Source organism: Microtus oregoni, unplaced genomic scaffold, assembly GCF_018167655.1.
Source record: "Microtus oregoni isolate MIOR12 unplaced genomic scaffold, Mior012 000023F_ref0000262, whole genome shotgun sequence".
Classification (NCBI taxonomy): domain Eukaryota; kingdom Metazoa; phylum Chordata; class Mammalia; order Rodentia; family Cricetidae; genus Microtus; species Microtus oregoni.
Window position 1 is genome coordinate 15,868,234 of NW_024543082.1, and position 13,735 is coordinate 15,881,968.

General features: G+C 39.9%; 1 pseudogene; it reads right to left on the bottom strand.

Moving 5' to 3' along the window:
• Nucleotides 1–11,989: 11,989 nt before the first annotated feature.
• Nucleotides 11,990–12,818, bottom strand: LOC121461605 (annotated as a pseudogene).
• Nucleotides 12,819–13,735: the final 917 nt, after the last annotated feature.

Consider the following 13,735-nt stretch of genomic DNA (forward strand, 5'->3'; position numbering starts at 1 on the left):
AAACACTGCTTGGCCCATTTCTATTAATGTGTGTAGCACCATGAGGTGTACTTACCAGGAAGATTCTAGCCTATGTCCATCCTGGGTCAGAGCTTCATTGTGTCTGCCCGAGAGAGGAGAGCTATCGAGTCTGAGCTCACTTCCCCTTCCTCCCAGCATTCTGTTCTGTTTACTCCACCCACCTAAACGCTGGCCTATCAAATGGGCCAAGGCTGTTTCTTTATTAGCCAATGACCTTCCTCCATCAAATAAGAAGCTAGAGCAAATGGGCTAAGCAGTGAATTAAATAATATGGTTTCTGTGTGAATATTTTGGGGCTAAGCAGCTGGGAACTAACTAGTGGCGTCGTCCAACATTTGTTGGATTTAACATGTTCTTTAACTGAATAATCTATTTCCTCTATGGTATCTTCAACACCTCAGGTTCTCTCTTCTGGCTCTTATATTCTGTTGTTTATGCTAGCATTTGTAGTTTCTGATCGTTTACTCAAATTTTTTACTTCCAGGTTTCCCTCAGTTTGCATTTTCATTATTGCCTCTCTATCCATTTTCAAGACTTAAATTGTTTTCATCACCTACTTGATTGCTTTTTCTTGGTTTTCTTTAAGGGATTTCTTGATTTTTTTCCAAATTTTTGTTTGCCCTTTCCTCTGCTTCTTTAAGGGAATTTTTCATTTCCTCTTTAAGAGTCTCAATTATCTTCATAAGGTTTTTTTTTTTTTAAATAAGGTCATTTTCTTCTACTTCATCTGCTTTGGGGTGGTCAGGTCTTGCTGAACCAGTAGTTTCTGGTGGTGCAGTATTGCTCTTTATGTTACTGAGTTATTTGCTGTCTTCCCAGCTCTTCCCATAATCAGTATAGGTGAAGCCTGTGCTTCAGAGCATCACTCTTCCTCCAGTTGGTGTAGTTGGAGGCTCAGTTGAATATTCCTTCAGGGGCAGGCAGAAGAGAGTCTCTGGTGATTAGGCTTCCAGGTGCAAGTGGATGGGCCCAAGGCTCAGATGGTTGCTCCTCAAGGTGCAGGTGGAACCACAGCTCTGGTGGTTGCTCCCTCAGGTGGAGACAGTGCCAAAGTTCCTGTGATTGCCTCTCTTAGTATAGGTAGAGCAGAGGTTCTGGTGATTGCTGCAGTGGTGGAGTAACTTGAATAGAGCATGGCAGTGGTTGCTGCCTGGGGCACAAGTGCTCTTTTTCATAAAAACTTTCTACTGGTAGCTTCTGGAAGCCACTGGTGGAAGCTGTTGCTGTCCTCTACTGATGGTTGCTTAGGTGTCTGATGCTCTCCCGGGCAGGCAGATCACTTGGGCCTCCGACTCTCTTCTAGGCAGGTCAGTTGTGCCTCTGTCACTCTCCCAGGTGGGTTGCTCAGGCCTCTGACTGCCTTCTTACTCTTCTAATCACTTCTACCAATAATCCAATGATTAAAACACCAGAAAAGGAAAATAAAACTTGTGTCTTTGATTTACTTCCTAACAAATTAAAGGAATGAATATAGAAAAGAGATAAAAGGATGTTTTCAGAAGTATAATATGGATGTGGCTTCTGATGGCTATTGTTCTATTTTTGTTGTTTGTTTGGATGAAGAAATGTAGTAAAAGTACATTTTGAAAATGCTCTTTAAGTAAGCTTTTATTTGATGCGCAAGGTGATTTCCATGTACTTTCTTGCTGAGTGGTGTGGTCACCAGTAAACACATATTTTATTTGTTATTTCCAACTTGCTTATAAATACATGTTGTTGATTGTATAGCTATTGGATATCTGAACATAAACAAGTTAGCAAATCTGTTATTGAAACCAAAAAATTAATTGGAAATTTAAGTTTTGCTTGGAACGTCTTAGGGCTGGAGATAGAGATCAGTGGTAGAGTGTGTATCAGAGGTCCTGGTTCAGTTTTTTTTTTTTTTTTTTTTTTTTTTTTGGTTTTTCGAGACAGGGTTTCTCTGTGGTTTTGGAGCCTGTCCTGGAACTAGCTCTTGTAGACCAGGCTGGTCTCGAACTCACAGAGATCCGCCTGCCTCTGCCTCCCGAGTGCTGGGATTAAAGGCGTGCGCCACCACCGCCCGGCTCTGGTTCAGTTCTTAGTAACAAAACTAAACAAAGACACAGCAAAGCCAACCCCCACCAACTCATAAGTTTTAAAACTGTAAAAGTCATTGCATATTCTACCTGAATTAATTTCAGTGTTCAGATCATAGCATATTTATAAAGGCTACTGTGGACAGGAATTCCTACAGCATTTAATGTTGGCTCTTGGTTTGTTGTACATTGCCTTTATTATGTTTAGGTAAGTTTCTTGTATCACTGTTTTTTCTTAGACCATTATTATGAAGGGATGTTGTACATATTGAAGGCTTTTTCAGTATCTAATGAGATGATCATGTGTTTTTTCCAGTTTATTTATATGATGAATTACATTGACAAATTTTTATATGTTGAACCATCCCTGAATATCTGGGATGAAGCTGACTTGTTCATGGTGGATGATTTTTCTGATGTGTCCTTGCATTTGGTTTGCCAGCATTTTATTGAGTATTTTTGCATCAATGTTCAAGAGTGAATTGGTCTTTATTCTCTTTCTTAGTAATGTTTTTATGTGGTTTGTATATCAGGGTAATTGTAGCCTCATAAAAAAGGGGTTTGGCAATATTCCTTCTATTTCTATAGTGTGGAACAATTTGAGGAGTGTAGATATTAGTTCTTCTTTGCAAATCTTGTAGAATTCTGCACTGAAACCATCTGGCCCTGGGCTTTTTTTTGTTTGGAGACTTTTAATGACAGCTTCTATTTCTTTAGCAGTTATAGGCTTATTTAATTTGCTTATCTTGTCTTGACTTAATTTTGGCAAGCGATTTTTATCTAGAAAGTTGTCCATTTTCTTTAAGTTTTCCAATTTTGCAGAGTACAGATTTTTGAAATATGACCTAATGATTCTCTGGATTTTTTTTTAATTTATTTATTTATTAAGGATTTCTGCCTCGTCCCCACAACCGCTTCCCATTTCGCTCCCCCTCCCTCGATCAAGTCCCCCCCTCCCTCATCTGCTCGAAGAGCAATCAGGGTTCCCTGAACTGTGGGAAGCCCAAGGACTGCCCACCTCTATCCAGGTCTCGTAAGGTGAGCATTCAAACTGCCTAGGCTCCCACAAAGCCAGTACGTGCAGTAGGATCAAAAACCCACTGCAATTGTTCTTGAATTCTCAGTATTCCTCATTGTCCGCTATGTTCAGCTAGTCCGGATTTATCCCATGCTTTTTCAGACCTAGGCCAGCTGGCCTTGGTGAGATCCCAATAGAACATCCACATTGTCTTAGTGTGTGGCTGCACCCCTCGTGGTCCTGAGTTCCTTGCTTGTGCTCCGTCTCCTTCTGCTCCTGATTTGGACCTTGAGATTTCTGTCCGGTGCTCCCGTGTGGGTCTCTGTCTCTGTCTCCTTTCATCGCCTGATGAAGGTTAATATTCCTGAGGATGCCTATGTGTTTGTCTTTGGATTCACCTTATTTAGCTTCTCTAGGAACATGAATTATAGGCTCAATGTCCTTTATTTATGGCTAGAAACCAAATATGAGTGAGTACATCCCATGTTCCTCTTTTTGGGTCTGGCTTACCTCACTCAGGATAGTGTTTTCTATTTCCATCCATTTGTATGCAAAATTCAAGAAGTCCTTGTTTTTTACTGCTGAGTAATACTCTAATATGTATATATTCCATACTTTCTTCATCCATTCTTCCGTTGAAGGGCATCTAGGTTGTTTCCAGGTTCTGGCTATTACAAACAATGCTGCCATGAACATAGTTGAGCATATACTTTTGTTGTATGATAGGGCCTCTCTTGGGTATATTCCCAAGAGTGGTATTGCTGGATCCAGGGGTAGGTTGATCCCGAATTTCCTGAGAAACCGAAACACTGCTTTCCAGAGTGGTTGCACAAGTTTGCATTCCCACCAGCAATGGGTGAGTGTACCCCTTTCTCCACAACCTCTCCAGCAAAGGCTATCATTGGTGTTTTTTATTTTAGCCATTCTGACAGGTGTAAGGTGGTATCTTAAAGTTGTCTTGATTTGCATTTCCCTGATCGCTAAGGAAGTTGAGCATGACCTTAAGTGTCTTTTGGCCATTTGAAGTACTTCTGTTGAGAATTCTCTGTTCAGATCAGTGCCCCATTTTATAATTGGGTTGATTAGCCTTTTACGGTCTAGTTTCTTGAGTTCTTTATATATTTTGGAGATCAAACCTTTGTCAGTTGCAGGGTTGGTGAAGATCTTCTCCCAGTCAGTGGGTTGTCTTTTTGTCTTAGTGACAGTGTCCTTTGCTTTACAGAAGCTTCTCAGCCTCAGGAAGTCCCATTTATTCAATGATGCCCTTAGTGTCTGTGCTGCTGGGGTTATACATAGGAAGTGGTCTCCTGTGCCTATGTGCTGTAGAGTACTTCCCACTTTCTCTTCTATCAGGTTCAGTGTGTTCGGACTGATATTGAGGTCTTTAATCCATTTGGATTTGAGTTTTGTGCATGGTGATAGATATGGATCTATTTTCATTCTTCTACAGATTGACATCCAGTTTTGCCAGCACCATTTGTTGAAGATGCTCTCTTTTTTCCATTGTATACTTTTAGCTCCTTTATCGAAGATCAGGTGTTCATAGGTTTGTGGGTTAATGTCAGGGTCTTCTATTCGATTCCATTGGTCGACTTCTCTGTTTTTATGCCAATACCAAGCTGTTTTCAATACTGTAGCTCTGTAATAGAGTTTGAAGTCAGGGATGGTAATGCCTCCAGACAAACCTTTATTGTATAAGATTGTTTTGGCTATCCTGGGTTTTTTGTTTTTCCATATAAAGTTGATTATTGTCCTCTCCAGATCTGTGAAGAATTTTGATGGGATTTTGATGGGATTGCATTGAATCTATAGATTGCTTTTGGTAGAATTGCCATTTTTACTATGTTGGTCCTCCCAATCCAAGAGCAAGGGAGGTCTTTCCATTTTCTGGTGTCTTCTTCAATTTCTTTCTTCAAAGACTTATAGTTCTTGTCCAGTAGATCTTTCACTTCCTTGGTCAGGGTTACCCCAAGGTATTTTATGCTATTTGTGGCTATCGTGAAAGGTGATGCTTCTCTGATTTCCCTCTCTGCTTCCTTATCCTTGGTGTATAGGAAGGCAACTGATTTTTTGGAGTTGATCTTGTATCCTGCCACGTTACTAAAGCTGTTTATCAGCTGTAGGAGTTTTTTGGTAGAATTTTTGGGGTCGCTTATGTACACTATCATATCATCTGCAAATAACGAAAGCTTAACTTCTTCCTTTCCAATACGAATCCCCTTGATCTCCTTATGTTGTCTTATTGCTATTGCTAGAATTTCAAGCACTATATTGTAGAGGTATGGCGAGAGTGGACATCCTTGTCGTGTTCCTGATTTTAGTGGGATGGCTTTGTGTTTTTCTCCGTTTAATTTAATGTTAGCTGTTGGCTTGCTGTAAATAGCTTTTATTATATTTAGGTAGGACCCTTGTATCCCTATTCTCTCCAAGACCTTTATCATAAAGGGGTGTTGAATTTTGTCGAATGCTTTTTCCGCATCTAGTGAAATGATCATATGGTTTTTTTCTTTCAGTTTATTTATATGGTGGATTACATTGATAGATTTGCGTATGTTGAACCAGCCCTGCATCTCTGGGATGAAGCCTACTTGATCATAATGGATAATTTTTCTTATGTGTTCTTGGATTCGGTTTGCCAGTATTTTATTGAAGATTTTTGCGTCGATGTTCATGAGTGAGATCGGTCTGTAATTCTCTTTCTTGGTTGGGTCTTTTTGTGGTTTTGGTATCAGGGTAACTGTAGCTTCATAAAAGGAATTTGGCAATGACTCTTCTGATTCTATATTGTGAAATACCTTAAGGAGTATAGGTATTAATTCTTCTTGGAAGTTCTGGTAGAATTCTGCATTGAAACCATCTGGTCCTGGGCTTTTTTTCGAAGGGAGATTTTTGATAACCATTTCTAATTCTTCGCGAGAAACCGGTCTATTTAGATCATTCACCTGGTCTTGGTTTAGCTTTGGTATATGATACTTATTTAAAAAAATGTCCATTTCTTTTGTATTTTCCAGTTTTGTGGCATACAGGCTTTTGTAGTAAGATCTAATGATTCTCTGAATTTCCTCTGTGTCTGTGGTTATGTCCCCCTTTTCATTTCTGATCTTATTTATTTGCGTGTTCTCTCTCTGTCGTTTAATTAGTTTGGATAGGGGTTTGTCGATCTTGTTGATTTTCTCCAAGAACCAGCTTTTTGTTTCATTGATTCTTTGGACTGTTTTCTGTGTTTCTATTTTGTTGATTTCAGCCCTCAGTTTTATTATTTCCAGTCTTCTACTTCTCCTGGGCGCGTCTGCTTCTTTTTTTTCTAGAGCTTTCAGGTGTGTTTTTAAGTCCCCAATGTATGCATTCTCCGTTTTCTTTAAGTGGGCACTTAGTGCTATGAACTTTCCTCTTAGCACTGCTTTCATTGTGTCCCATAGGTTTGAGTATGTTGTCCCTTTATTTTCATTACATTCAAGGAAGACTTTAATTTCTTTCTTGATTTCTTCCTTGACCCAGGTGTGGTTCAGTAGTTGACTGTTCAGTTTCCATGAGTTTGTCGGTTTTTTGGGGGCAGCGTGGTTGTTGCCTTCTAACTTTAATCCGTGATGATCTGATAAGACACAGGTGGACACTGATATTTTTTTTGTATCTGTGGAGGTTTCCTTTGTTTCCGAGTATGTGGTCAATTTTTGAGAAGGTTCCATGAGCTGCAGAGAAGAAGGTATATTCTTTCCTATTTGGGTGGAATGTTCTATAGATGTCTGTTAAGTCCATTTGCTTCATTACCTCCAATAATTCTCTTAATTCTCTATTAGGTTTCTGTCTGATTGACCTGTCCCTTGGAGAGAGAGGTGTGTTGAAGTCTCCTACTACTAGTGTGTGTGGTTTGATGTCTGCCTTGAGTTCTAGTAATATTTCTTTTACATAAGTAGGTGCTTTTATATTGGGGGCGTATATATTCAGGATTGAGACGTCCTCCTGATGAATTGTTCCTGTTATGAGTATAAAGTGACCGTCTCGGTCTCTTCTGATTGATTTTAGTTTGAAGTCAGTTTTGTTAGAAATTAGTATGGCCACACCTGCTTTTTTCTTAGGACCATTTGCTTGAAAGACCTTTTCCCAACCCTTTACTCTGAGTAGGTGCCTGTCTTTGTGGTTGAGATGTGTTTCTTGCAAACAGCAGAATGTTGGATCCTGTTTTCGTATCCAATCTTTTAGCCTGTGCCTTTTTATAGGTGAATTGAGCCCATTAATATTAAGTGATATTAATGACCAGTGGTTGTTTACTCCGGTTATTCTTATTGCTTTTGGTAGTAGAGATTGTGTGTCTCCTTTCTTTGAGATGTGCTCGTGAAGGGTCATTAGATGCCTTGGTTATTGTAGGCAGTGTTGGCAGTGTTGGATTCCTTGGTTGCGATTTTCCTTCTATTAATTTCTGTAGGGCTGGATTTGTGGCTACGTATTGTTTAAATTTGTTCTTATCCTGGAATGTCTTGTTTTCTCCGTTGATAGTGAACGATAGCTTGGCTGGGTATAGTAGTTTGGGTTTGCATCCATGGTCTCTTAGCTTCTGCAGAACCTCTATCCAGGACCTTCTGGCTTTCATAGTTTCCATCGAGAAGTCAGGTGTAAGTCTGATCGGTTTACCTTTATAAGTTACTTGCCCTTTTTCTTTTGCAGCGCTTAATATTCTTTCTTTAACCTGTATATTTTGTGTTTTGATTATTATATGGCGAGGAGATGTTTTTCTTTGATCCAGTCTGTTTGGTGTTCTGTATGCTTCTTGAATATTTAAATGAATATCTTTCTTTAAGTTGGGAAAGTTTTCTTCCATAATTTTGTTGAAAATATTTTCTGAGCCTTTGAGCTGTGACTCTTCTCCTTCTTCTATTCCTATTATTCTTAGGTTTGGTTTTTTTATTGTGTCCCATAGTTCCTGAATGTTTTGTGTTGAGAATTTGTTGGCTTTGCTGTTTTCTTTGATCTGTTCGTTTATTTTCTCTATGGTGTCCTCAGCATCTGAGAGTCTTTCTTCTATTTCTTGTATTCTATTGATTATGCTTGTTTCTGTAGACTCTGCTCATTGGCCTATATTTTCCATATCCAGCTGGTCCTCAGTTTGTATTTTCTTCTTTGCCTTCATTTCAGTTTTCAATTCTTGAACTGTTTCCATTACCTGTTTGATGTTTTTTTCTTGGTTTCCCAGGGTATCATGTACGTATTTACTCATTTCTTCAAACTTTTTGTTATACTTCTCATCCATTTCTATAAGGGCATTTTTTACATGTTGTTTAAGGGACTCTATTATCTTCATAAAGTCGATTTTTTCCACTTCTTCTGTGTTAGGTTGTTCAAATACTTCTGTTGTAAGATCATTGGGTTCTGATGTTTTCATGTTGTTTTTCGGATTATTGGGTGAGTTCTTGCCTTGGCGCCTGCCCATCTCCTCCTATTGATCCTATCCAATGGATCCTTTAGAAACCGGATCAGGTTTCCCTGCTGGCCAAGGGCTCCGCTTACAAAATGCCCTCACTCTCTTTTGTGGTTCCTGCTGCAGGCCAAGAACCCTCTCACCCCTCCGAAGGATCTTCAGGACAGGACCAGGCTCCCCTTGTGCCAGTGACCTGGCCAACCAAAGGCCTACCTCTTTGATTCAATTGTAGTAGGGCGATCTGCTCTCCTTATTGCACGCCTGTCCCAGCCGCTTGGGTCTGGCCGCCGCTGAGCCCCGTCTGGCGCCGCCGCAGTGCTGCCGCTGCCGCGCCGCAGTGCTGCAGCTGCCGCACCGCGTCTGGCGCCGCCGCCGCCGCTGCGCCTCTGTGATTCTCTGGATTTTCTCCAAGTCTGCTGTTATGTCCTTTTCCATTTCTAATTTTGTTAATTTGGATATTATCTTTCTGCCTCTTGGTTAGTTTGGATAATGGTTTGTCTCTTGTTGATTTTCTGGGAGAACCAACTTTTTGTCTTATTGTGTCTTTGTATTGTTTTCATTGTTTCTATTTTGTTGATTTCAGCTCTCAATTTGACTAAACTGCAGTTTAGTCCTCCTTTGTGAGTTTGCTTCTTTTTATTCTAGAGTTTTCAGGTGTTCTGTTAACTCACTAGTGTGGGATTTTTTCAGCTTCTTTATGTAGGCATTTAGTGCTATGAACTTTCCTCCTAGCATTGCTTTCATTGTGTCCCATAAATTTGGGTATGTTGTGTGGTCATTTTTATTGAATTTTAGGAAGTCATTAATTTCTCCCTTTTTTTCTTCCTTGACTCATTTGTGATTCAGGTGATTATTTGTTACAGAACAGCTCAGTTAGAGTACTGGGATCAACTGGACAGGGTCTCAGGAATAGATGGGTAAGGAGTCAGCAAATGACAAACAGACATTATTACTTAAAGGAACTGTATCTGAATGTGTCTTTACTAGGCATGAAGTTCATCTTTTATACAGAAAAGATTGCTTAGCAGCATGTATTGTTTATTTTGTAGTACAGATTATTTTTAAAAGTTATATATACATGAGAACAGATTTTTATCAGACAAATGTCTGTGGTTAGTCATGCTAGACATGCCTTGGCATTAGTTTTGTTATAAATTATTATCTAGGCTATGAGTTCCTGCCATTTTGAGGTAAGGGCAAGCAGTTGTGGTTAACAGTCACACAGTTTATAGTCTTTTTATGTTTTTGTAATTTATGTAGAACTTTTAATTTTTTTAAATTTAAATCCTTTTTAAACCATCCCCAAAACCAATCTTAAGAAGTTATAGGCATTTTTCAAATTTAAATTTTATTTTTGTTTAATTTGTTTTAATTATATAATTAAGTTTGCCTTTTGTTTTTTTTTCTAATAAGCACCAGATTAAACATGAAACCCTTTCCCTTGAATGTAAACAACAACAACAACAACTTCTTCTTCTTCTTCTTCTTCTTCTTCTTCTTCTTCTTCTTCTTCTTCTTCTTCTTCTTCTTCCTCTTCTCACATACTCCTGTATATGGCAATGGCTCACTAGTAGGCTCTGGAAACTTAAACATACTATCTTTTTTGGTGGAGGAAACCAGACCCTGTTTCTTAGAACATAAGCAGGTAACATCAAAAGCATGAGTGCTCTGATACAGGAAGCACAGCACATATATACACCATTTTTTGGAGCACTCTTTCTTGAAGTTTGTACCACACCTACGTGAGAGGCCTCACAGACTCCACAGGAGGTGGCATGACAAACATTGTTTAATTTCCATGTCTTTGTGGGTTTTCTGAAACTAGTGTTGGTGCTGATTTATAATTTTAAGCCGTTGTAATCCAATAAGATACATGGAGGTATTTCAACTCTTTTGTATCTGTTGAGATTTGCTTTGTTACCTAGTATGAGATCAATTTTTGTCAAGGTTCCATGAGGTGTTGAAGAGAAGGAAAATTCTTTTATTTTTGAATGGAATGTTCCATAGATGTCTGTTAAGTCCATTTGAGTCATAACTGTTGGGGGAGGCTGCTTGTTTGTCCCAGCCTATCAGAACTGAAATAATTACACAGAAACTGTATTAATTAAATTACTGCTTTGTCCATTAGCTCTAGCTTCTTATTGGCTAATCTCTTACATATTTATTTAACCCATTTCTATTAATCTGTGTATCACCACAAGGCAGTGGCTTACTGGCAAAGTTTTAGCATGTCTGTCTCTGGTGGCAGCTCCATGGCTTCTCCCTGATTCTGCTTTCTTTCTCCAAGCATTCAATTCCATCTTCCTCACCTACCTAAGTTCTGCCCTTCTATAGGTCAAAAGCAATTTATTTATTCATTAATGGTAATCACAGCATACAGAGGGGAATCCCACATCATATAACATCTGTTAGTTTCCTTATTTTTCTGTTAGTTTTCTGTCTGATAAACTTGTTCAGTTGTGAGAGTGGGATGTTGATGTCTCCCACTATTAATGTGTGGGGTTTAATGTGTGTTTTAAGCTTTAGTAGTGTTTCTTTTACACATGAGGGTGCCCTTGTATTTGGGGCATAGATGTTCAGTTTTGAGATTTCCTCTTGAAGAATTTTTCAGTGACTAATATGAAATGTCCTTCTTTGTCTCTTTTGATTGATTTTAGTTTGAAGTCTATTTTGTTGGATATTTGGATAGCTATGCCAGTTTCTTAGGTCCATTTGATTGGAAAATTTTTTCCTAACCCTTTACTCTGAGGCAATGTCTGTCTTTGAGGTTGAGGTGTGTTCTTGTATGCAGCAGAAAGATAGACTATTTTCTTATACAATTTGTTAGCCTGTGTCTTTTTTATAGGTAAGTTGAGTCCATTTATATTAAGGGATGTTAACCACCAGTGATTGCTAGCTCCTGTTATTTTAGTTTTCATTGTCAGTGATGTTATACCATTCTTTGCGGTTTGCTGTTGTTATATTATCTATTGAATGTGTGTGTGTGTGTGTGTGTGTGTGTCTCTGTGTGTGTGTTTTGATGTAGCCAGCTTCCTTGGGTTGGAGTTTCCTTCTAGTACTTTGTGTAGGGCTGGGTTTGTGGCTAGGTATTGGTTAAATCTGGTTCTGACATGGAATTTTTCCATTTATGGTGATTGAAAGTTTTTCTGGGTATAGTAGTCTGGGCTGACATCTGTGGTATCATAATGTCTGTATAACACTTGACCAGGACCTTCTGACTTTCACTGTTTCCATTGAGAAGTCATATGTAATTCTGATAGGTCTGCCATACAGACCAGTAAGTGGGGCACACACTTTTTTTTTCTTAGCATAAATAAAGGCTTTATTGGTTAGTTTGGATGAATGACACACTGGCACAAGCTCAGTGCATTGTTTCACACTTACAACCCTTAGGATGACACACAAAGCTAAGCTTATTGGCAATGGGCAATTTGAAGTGGGTGGAAAGGACCTGAAGACTTCTGAAGGTTATTAACAAAGCTACGGGGACTGAAGCCAACGTCCAAGGAGCAAATCCAGGATGGAAAAGGGATCATCCAGAGCTGAAGATCTTTTAGAGACTGGATCACTGCTGGAACTGTCATGTGCTTCGTGGTGGGTCACTGTGGTCTCGTTCCGTCCCTCACTGTCCACCACAGTGCGGCGCTCCTCCACGGCCCCATCTGGCTTAGTGATCTTGCTCACAGAGATGCTCTCGAAATAGGGTTTGTGTTGGGGTTGAAGAAGTGGACCGAGACCCTCTTGGGAAACCTGGGAGTCAAGATCGTTGTCCTCTCTGGCTCTAGAACCAGGGGTGACAGGCCATATATCATTCAGCCAATGAAAAGGTCTCTGAGACCCCCAATCTGGAGCTGGTTTGGGGGATTCAGGTCTTGTATGACTCTCCAAGACCCCCTCGAAGATCCTGGGTTGTTGACTATCATGGTACTTAAGCATTGAGTCCCGCAGTGTCTGCCCTTCCCTCAGTCTCTCACTAGGTGTTTCTGAGTAGGGACCTGGAAGTTCAGGAGAGTGGGAAGGCAAGGTCCAGGCCCCCATCTCGCTGAAGATGCTATTGAAATCTCGTACTAGATCATCAAAGCCAAAGTTGTCGTGGCATCCCTCCTCCTGGGCTGAAGCTGAAACCGAATTCCTCCGGAGGCTGAGAACCATTAAACCTATAGCTCCTTCTACCCGACGTGCCTCTGTCTTCCTCCTCTTCAACGTCATCATCGTCATCATCTCAAGTCATCCTTCCAAAAAAGGGATCTCTGTGGCCCCGAGGTCCACGAAAGCCAAAAAAGCCCTGGAAAAGGTCAAAGAAGCTCATTGCTGTAGGGGCACTAGAAACTTTAAACTTCTGCGGGACATGAGTGAACACCCTGTCAGATACAGCTTGGGCTCAGCTGTCGCTCTGGCATACACTTTTAATCCCAGTAGCCACACTAGTTTATCATAGAAACCAGCAGTAGTGGTACACTCCTTTAATCCCAGCACTAGAGAGGGAATTTAAGAAGTGAGAAGATAGGTCTTTGTGCAATCTCATTTTGAGTATTGGTGGAGGTGAGATCAACATTTTGGTCTGAGGTAGAGGTTAAGGAACAGGGGCTGGCTGCTTTGATTTTTTGATCTTTAGGTTGAACCCTAATATCTGTCTCTGGGTTTTATTATTTATGCTATACAGAATACAATTTGTGTATATGAGAAGACACATAGATGATATGGCCATGCTGGTTAGTAGCAGTTGGGAATCACTGTCACCACTACCAGGTAACAGAGATAAAGGGCTAGGGTCGTGGATAAATAAATAGAATCACCCTTTTAAATCCCTGTCTACCCATTTTGTGAAACAGTCTCAGGTTGGGCCTTGCCCTGGATGATGACTCTTTTCTAGATCAGCATTTGACCCCATTTTGGGTACAAATGCAGAGACAGAATGTGTATGCATTTTCTTTGTGCGTGTACCTGACCCATTGATAACCACGAGGTTTTATGCATGACATAGTCTCACAAGTGAAAAGAAGTTATCTATAAATTATTAAAGTAGGTTGGAACTTATGGCATATAGTTGTATTAAAACCGTGTCAGAAAAAAGTCTGTATATTTGTCAAACACACCAGATCATGGAAGGGTATAGCACCCTCATCTGGAGTCCATAAAAAAAAAAATAATACCTAACAAGGTAATTGACATGGTCCCAATGACCTCACTGACTACCCATTTTTGTGCATCAAGAAACCCATAGGA